Raw genomic sequence first — 8102 nt, 5'->3', positions numbered from 1 at the left:
AGTCAAGCCTGCACAGAGAAGCAAAATAAAAACAACAACAACAACAACAACAACAACAATAAAATGCATGTGTTAAGTTGGATAGAGGAAAGGTTGGAAATATCATAAAGCCAGTTTCATAAACTATTAGCAACAGAATCTATATGGTAAGTTTAAGGGATTTAATTTTATAAAATTATTTAAAAATTGTTGAATATTCAAGATGCTTCATATTCAAATGCCAGGAAGATACAAAACATTCAGGAAAAAATAGGGGAATCAAAAAAAAGAAAAAAAATTAGCAGATGCTTCACGAAGTTATTTCTGAGTAGCTAATAAGCAGATGGAAAAAGTGCTCAACGGGCTAGCATGGTAGTGAATGTCTGTACAGAGAAGGATCCACATTCTTCATCAAGGCCAAGATCATCCAGCATGTAGCTAGATGGCTCAGCAGAAAGACCCTTGCTGCCAGGCCTGATGACCTGAATTCCATCCCCACAACCCATAGGATAGAAGGATAGAGCCAACCCATGGGGTTGTCCTCTGATCTCAACATGTGCACCATGGGACAACCTTTCCTCACCCCCCCCCACAAGAAAACGTTGGTTTTTTTGTTTGTTTGTTTATTTGTCTGTTTTAAGTCATCCTCAGTTACATGATGCATTCCAGGCCAGTCTGGGCTATATTGGACATTGTCTCAGAATAAAAACAAACAAAATGAAATCACTCTACTTAATTATCACAGAGATGAAAATCAAAAAAAAAAAAATAGGCAACTCAATTATCACCCACCAAAGTGGAAAAAAAAGTGTTGATGGGAACGTTGAACTTCAACTCCTATATGTTGCTGATGGGAGTGTAAATTAAAGCAAACACTTCAGAGAACTTAAAAAAAAAAAAATCCAGTAAATCTGAACATGGCCATATCCTTGATCCAAGACTTCTGTTTTTTGCATATGACCAAGAGATACACTTACCATGTATCATACTCAAAGGATGTCATTGTTATGGCCACAGAAGCAATATTTTGTTTTAATAGTTTCAAAATGTAGATGACTCCAGTGGTCATCAGCATCTGTCTGGATACATTTTATTGCGTTCACACAATGGAATGCAACACATCCTCACAAACAAACTACGAAAAATATGGGCGAACCTCACCACAGCAAGTTAAAGAAACCAGAGACAAAATGCATGTTGACATGTCTGGGCCTGTGTAAACACAAAGCTAATTCTCTACCAGAAGATAGGATATGGTCCCCCTGGGTGGAGGAGAGTGATTAAGTGTCTGAGGGGAAACATTCCAGGATGCTGGTTATGTTTATGCCTGAGTGTGATTTGTTAGTGAAATTTCGACAAACTGCATAAATTTTCCGTGTATTTACCTGTCGTCTGTTATAGGGGAATAAAAAGTGTCTGCCAGAGCCCCTAAGCAACAAGGGATCACAGGATTTGACATTTGACAGACTCAGGTCGGATTTGAGAGACATGATCAGATTTGCATTAGGGAGCGATAAGTACAGGATCTGCAGGAGAGAGGCCTCAGCAAACTGCTTGCAGGAGTAATCCTAGCTGGATGTAAAGCAAGCGCGACCCGGAAGAAAAGATTACCGCGGATGGAGAGACAGCAGGCATGATGGGACTTGCCTTCCTGTCTCCGAGTTCTTTCTTGAACAATGTTTATAACTGTCGATTGGGTGCTACTTTAATGATTTAATGTTTAGCTGTAATTGCCATATTCCTCCCGCCCGCGAGATCAATGCCTCTTGTATAACTATACAGAACGAGATGTAAGTATAGAACTAAGACGGCTTCAAAAGAAATGAGTTGACAAGGTCTAAGCGACCCATCTTCCTCCAAGCACAGGTAAAACCACCATCTGCTTGGGACTGGGTGATGGTGGGACACAGGACGTTAGGCCGACGGTAGGAAAGAGACAACAGGACCCGTCAGATCGGCGTGAAATGGGTCCGGGAAACGGGACGCCTCTGTACCCTGAATTCCAATAGCAAGTTCAGGCTACGGTTATTTCTTTCTCCGGATGTCAGCAGAGGGCCCAAACTCTGGCGAGGCGGGGATTCAGGCAGAAGGGGTGGAGTTGGGGCTTGGGCTTAACCTATTACATGCAAGCAGAGCCTCCCCACCGGTGATTGGCAGACGTGTCTACCAGTGTTTTCGCGTCCCGCGAACCTAGCTGCTTTCGTCAAGTCCCCGGGGTGTTTCACTTTGAGTCACTGGGGTTAACCAACCGCTCCCAGCTAGGGGACCTAAGGGTACCGCCATCTACTCCTGCCGTGCAAAGGGAGCTTCTTTGGTCCCATTGGAGTATTCTTTAGTGCCTGAGGCAGGGCTTGGTACCCTGGGTAAGGGAGTTAACTGCTCCCGCTGTTCCCACTCATTCTCAAGCTCATGATTTTTTTTTTTCTTAAGTGGGATAAGGCGACATTTATAGTTTGAAGTGCCTTTCCCCCGTGCAAACACTTACCGCAGTCCTTATCCCCTCTCTCAAAGGTAATGCGACCCCTCCAGTAAAGGACTATCAGCGCAGATCACATTCCTTCACTTAGCAAGTAACTTCAAATTATCTTATATTTAATATTGCAAACCTTGAGTGAGAAGGTTCATAAAACATGAAGAGTGTTTCGAAGTGCTTATGCATTTCTGGTGAGAAAGTGGGGTAGTGGCCGGTTTAGTTTCAGCACCCACATGGCAGCCTCCAACTGTCTGGTTCCAGGAGACCCAGTGCCCTCGGGCAAGCATGAAGTACGTGCAGAGAAATCCCTCATACAATAAAAATAACTCTCCAGACTTTGACCTGGAAAACTAAGTAAAACGTTCAGAGCTTACAAAATGCTCTTTTTCAGTGTTACATTCAACTCCAAATAAATGTATGCGGTATTTGCAGCGTGGGTTCCAAAGAACAAGAATTCTAGATGCCCAGCCCCAGGTAGTGCATTATTCAGACTGGAGACATCAGCATCCACTTTGTTAGGTACTTGAAAACTGATCATATTGATTTCCCCACCCCCACCCCCGTACCCATAGAAAAACTGTTAGCTTCAAGCTAGCTCCTTCTTTTGTTTTCTTTTTTTTTTTTTTTTCTTCGAGACAGAGTTTCTCATGTAACAGCTCTAGCTGCCCTGGAACTACTAGCCTTGTAGACCAGGCTGGCCTCAAACTCAGAGATCTTCCTGCCTCTGCCTCCCAGGGGCAAAGATTAAAGTTGTGGGCTACCACAACCAGCTCAAACTAACTGAAACAGCCCACGGGCAGTTTTCAGGACACATTATTTTGCTTTAGATTCTGTGTGGAGGTGTGTGGTGCTGTCTGCCATAATGTGGCACTGCAAATATCACCCCCATTTCCTCAACAATTGGGGAAACATAAACTTACCCTTTAATAGGTGGAAAAAATAATGCCTAAACCTTCAATTCTCCACAGGTAATTTGTACTTTTCTTCTTTAATACTTCATGAGTAGCTTGTGAAATTAACCATAGTAGCTATTGCTGGTATTGGTCGTAACTTGGTTCATCTAACATCAGTTCTCAACCTGTGGGTCTTGACCCTTTCGTGTGTGTATGTGTGAGGGGGGATGCCACATATCAGATACTCATATTGTGATTCATAACAGCATCAAAATCATAAGTTATGAGGTAGCAACAAAAGTAATTTTGTGGTTGGGAGTCACCACAGCATGAGGAACTGTATTTAAGGTTCATAGTGTTAGGGAGGCTGAGAACCACTGACAGTACTAAGTTATCCGATAACTGTTACATCTGAAGAGACCTCATCCAGTCAGCCACAGAATCCATGAAGTGACTGGGGGCCAGAAATCTGAGGTGTACCAACAGCCAATTATGAGAAAAGGAGCGGCAAAGTTAACTCACTCTGAAAGAAAACTTGCACACAAAACTCCAGCAGACCTTCTCAGTGTTACCTTTGTGGATCTTGCCGAGGCCAAAGCAAACTGAACAAGAACCTGTAGTTTGGGTATACATTCAGGGTACAAAGGTGTTCCCGTTGGTCTTGGGGAAATGTCAGCCTGTGATACAGGCTGAACGTCTCTAAACATCTTCCACTGGCTTCATGGGTGCATCATGCAGCCTGTGAAAGTGGAGTGGTAATACATGGAGTTGTTAATCCAGGGTCCAGCAAGCCAGCTCTGGGTGAAGAACTACTAAGTCTGAGAGCACACAGGACTCACATGTTCAAGGTGAGAGCAAACTCTCGGATACCTGCAAACTGTAAACTGTCAACGCAAAGCTAGAGGCCAGCGTGATTCTCTATGGAAATGTCTCTGAAGGAAGAATGACTGGTCCTGGCAGGCAGAAATACTAAGACTGCAATAAAGAAATTTCATAGCCGGGAGGTGGTGGCACACGCCTTTAATCCCAGCACTTGGAGGCAGAGGGCAGGTGGATCTCTGAGTTCAAGGCCAGAGAAATCCTGTCTCAAAAAACCAAAAAAATAATTTTTTTTCATTTGAGAGTCTTCTTAATTTTTTTAAATTAATTAGTTAATTATTTTTTTGGTTTTTCAAGACAGGGTTTCTCTGTAGCTTTGGAGCCTGTCCTGGACTAGCTCTGTAGACCAGGCTGGCCTCGAACTCACAGAGATCCACCTGCCTCTGCCTCCCGAGTGCTGGGATTACAGGCGTGAGCCACCACCACCCGGCTATTTTTGGTTTTTAGAGACAGACAGGTTTCTCAGTGTAGCCTTGGCTGTCCTGGAACTCACTCTGTAAGACAAGGCTGGCCTTGAACTCACACGAGATCTGCAAGGGTGTGTGCCACCACCCCTCGGCTTGTTTTGGAGTCTTAGGCAGCAGGAAATAGAAGCATCAGGAATGCCGGTGCACGCCTCTAATCCAAGGCAGTCGGAAAGATTGGAAGAGAGGGGGAGGGAGGAGAATGAGGAGTGTTGGGCAGTTAAAAATCGCTTTCTTCCTTTATCCTCAATCCCTGTAAAAATTTATAACTTGACTATTTTGTATTCTGTATATATCTTCAATTTCTAATTTAAATGGACTCAACAAGTACATACTCAGAAACCAACAAGTCTCTACCTGTTTCCTTCCTGTCTTTATTTGTGTGGCCTCCTGTTTGTAACATTGCAACCTAAACACAGAAATTACAACACAAAAGCCCACATGAGGTACTTTGGGTATATTTTTTTAATTTTTAGAGTTTGAGTCTGGAGCTTGCCTGGTACCCAGAGGTCCTAAGTGTCAGACCCACTAGAACTGGAGTTGGTTGTGAGCCTCCACATGGTTGATGGGAACCAAACCCAGATGCTCTGCAATAGCAACAAGTTAGTTGTCTTAACCGGTGAGCCAGCTCTCCAGCCTGCCTTGCTACTTTCAAAACTGTTTTCAGAGCTTCCCAGGATTCCAGTTTAAACCGGTGTTTAAGACAAAGTCTATCAAATAACCTAATTTTGCTTCTGAGAGTCAAAACTACATAGTCTGTATATAGAGGGCAAAAATGTTCTATTGTTTTCAGTAAAATTCTTACATGTGGCTACTGAGCACTTGACAATGTGGCCAGTATGATTGTAGCTAACTGAGTTTTATCTAGTTGGGTCACAGAAGTGCTTTTATTTAACATTAAAGCTATTGTGTAAACAGAAACAACTGATATTTAAAACACAAACTGTAACTGTTACTGATAATTTTATACATTTTATCTTGATGCCAGCTTCCTCTACGAGACCTTACTTGAAAAATAAAAGGCAGGTAAAAGAGCCTGTCATGCAGCCTAATGACAAGTTAGATCCCTGGAAACATGTAAAAAGTTGCATGTGTTGGTACATGTCTGCTGTCTCACACACACAGACCCTGCCCAGAATGGAAATCAGGGCTCAAGTTTCAAACCTACAACAAAAGGTTGAGGTGCCTACTTATCAAAGAGGACCTGACTGCCAAGTTCTCCCAGCATCCCTCAGTCCCTACCTGTTACAGCGTATGGCTGGCATACCCCACCCTCTAACCTGAACTCTCCAGCCCAGGCGCTGGGCTGCCCTTCCTCCACAAGTTGTTACCCACCTGGTAACACCTTGACCTCTTGAGTGCTGGACCCGGTTCCCCTCTCCCCCCACCTCAGTCTGGTTATGTCCTTTGGGCTCAGTCAGATGACTCTGCCTCTACCCACGGTTTCTCTTTTATCTACTAAAGTTTCTCTTCTAACGTATCTAGAAGCAGTCATACCCTTTCCTTTTTATTTCTTTTTTTCATTCAATATATAAGAAATTATGTTTGGAAAGGCCAAAACAACCCCACAGCTAAAGGTACCTGGCACCAAGCCTGACTGACACCCCAAATTTGATCCTAGGGATCTACCTGGTAGAACAAACTACCCCAAGTTGTCCTGACACCCACGTGTTCCAGTATAAGGACTCTGACAAACACATATGATTATTTTAAAAAAGAAAAAGACCATTATGGGATTGACACAGGAAAAGCTTTTATTGAAGATTCTGGAAAATGAGTGATATGCAGCAATATACCGGTTAATAACATCTTGACTGAAGGCTCTTGACTAGGCCCTAGCAAAGAACTTGTCCTAGCATGCAACGGGGCTACAAGAACCACCCCCTATACCAACACATTCTAATGATCTAGCAAATCTCCCTTTTGGTCGCACCTTGGCAGAAGTGGGACACTGAGTTCTAGGGCAGCCAGGCATAGAGAAACATCAATCGAACCACCACCTAACATATTGATAATTTGGGGGAGACTACCTTCAGTGCAATCAATTACTACAAGACTACTCAGGAATCCTCTCACAGGGCCCTCATTCTCTATCTGTAAAATGGGACTTCAGCACCTATCTCGGCAACAAAGTGAGAATGAATCTGCTACCACGCCCTAATACCAAGGCGGGACGTGGGCCAGCCTACTTCACCTTGGAGGCATTACCCCCTTGGAGCCGACTTCAAGGCATTCTGCTCACTAGTTTCTTTCTTGTAGTTTTCAGCCTGTAAAAAAAATGAATGAAAATGTTTCAGATAAGTGGAAAATACTAAAATATGTTCTTTTCGGCTGATCTCAAACTTCATTTCTAGGCAAGTAAATGTACTCTTCTGGACTTTTCTCTCGATCAAATTAAACTAAGTAGCCCAGTTCTTTTTCAATTCTAATTCACTACTTCATAATCCCCAGAAGCTACGTTAATTCTGATTCATCTGTGACTCCAGACAGGATCCAAAGAGAAGGCGTACAATCTCCTCCATGGGTTTTATGGAGAGTTCCTTTACCCTTCTGTGTTAGCCTCTTAAAGTACCGCGACAACCTTAAAAGGGCACAGGAAAGGGCGATTCGGGAGGACCTAAGCAGCTCAACAAACACGGGCCGGGGACACTCGGTCGCCTGGGCCACGTGGCCTGGGCCTTCTTTTGACCGATGCCAGGACGTACCTGCGCCTGGGTCCGAGGCGGCCGCACGACTGAGTCCTGGGGATCGGCACCGGAAGGTCGGTCTGCGGAGAAGAAAAGGGCGGTGGTGAGGGCGCCCGGGCAGGACAGCGCAGGGGACATTGTGTCTCGCGCGGCCCCGGGCTGGGCACGGCCGCCCGCCCCACGGGCCACCGAGGACTGCTCTACCCCTACGTTCTGGCCGCCGGGAGCAGCTGAGCTCGGGGCGGGCAAAGCTCGAGGGGACACGTGCCGATCCTCCCGCAGGACACCCTCCCAGAGGACACTCACCACCGAGCCGGGGACAGAAAGACCGAGCTGCAGCACTCGGCGCTGATACCAGCGCCGGGGAGTGGGGCGGGGCTGGCCGGAAAGCCGCAGCCAATCAGCGGGCCTTTCGGAGGGGGCAGGACAGGAAAGAGAGCAGCCAATCCTCAGAAAGACTGTGGGCGGGGATGGTAGGGCTGTCCATCGCCGGGACCGCGGGGCCATTGGCTGCCGGCGGCAGGTCCTCCACCCATTGCCGTGTTGCTGGTGACCCTGTACTTAAGCATCGTCCTCCTCGCGGGGCCTCTGGTGGTCTCCCGAGTGATCCCAAGTTCTTCGAGGTTGCTCCAGGTCAAGAACATTCCTTTCCTAAAGCTATGCCGGTGCTCGATGTGTTCCGACTTAGAACTAGTCTTATTCAGCTAGTTCACTCCCAGGGCCTCTC

General features: G+C 45.6%; 1 long non-coding RNA gene and 1 other non-coding gene across 2 annotated transcripts; both read right to left on the bottom strand.

The window, feature by feature from the left end:
* Positions 1–6416: 6416 nt before the first annotated feature.
* LOC131920936 (uncharacterized) lies at positions 6417–7678 on the bottom strand. Its single transcript, XR_009381805.1, has 2 exons — positions 7394–7678; positions 6417–6955 (listed from the first exon to the last, which is right to left on the bottom strand). It is a non-coding gene; the product is annotated as an uncharacterized LOC131920936 (long non-coding RNA).
* On the bottom strand, positions 7161–7282 carry LOC131921317 (small nucleolar RNA SNORA26). Its single transcript, XR_009381945.1, has one exon. It is a non-coding gene; the product is annotated as a small nucleolar RNA SNORA26 (small nucleolar RNA).
* Positions 7679–8102: the final 424 nt, after the last annotated feature.

The sequence above is a fragment of the Peromyscus eremicus genome, chromosome 10 (assembly GCF_949786415.1).
Source record: "Peromyscus eremicus chromosome 10, PerEre_H2_v1, whole genome shotgun sequence".
Classification (NCBI taxonomy): domain Eukaryota; kingdom Metazoa; phylum Chordata; class Mammalia; order Rodentia; family Cricetidae; genus Peromyscus; species Peromyscus eremicus.
Note: the sequence above shows the minus strand (reverse complement) of the source record. Positions and strands in the feature narration are given on the sequence as shown.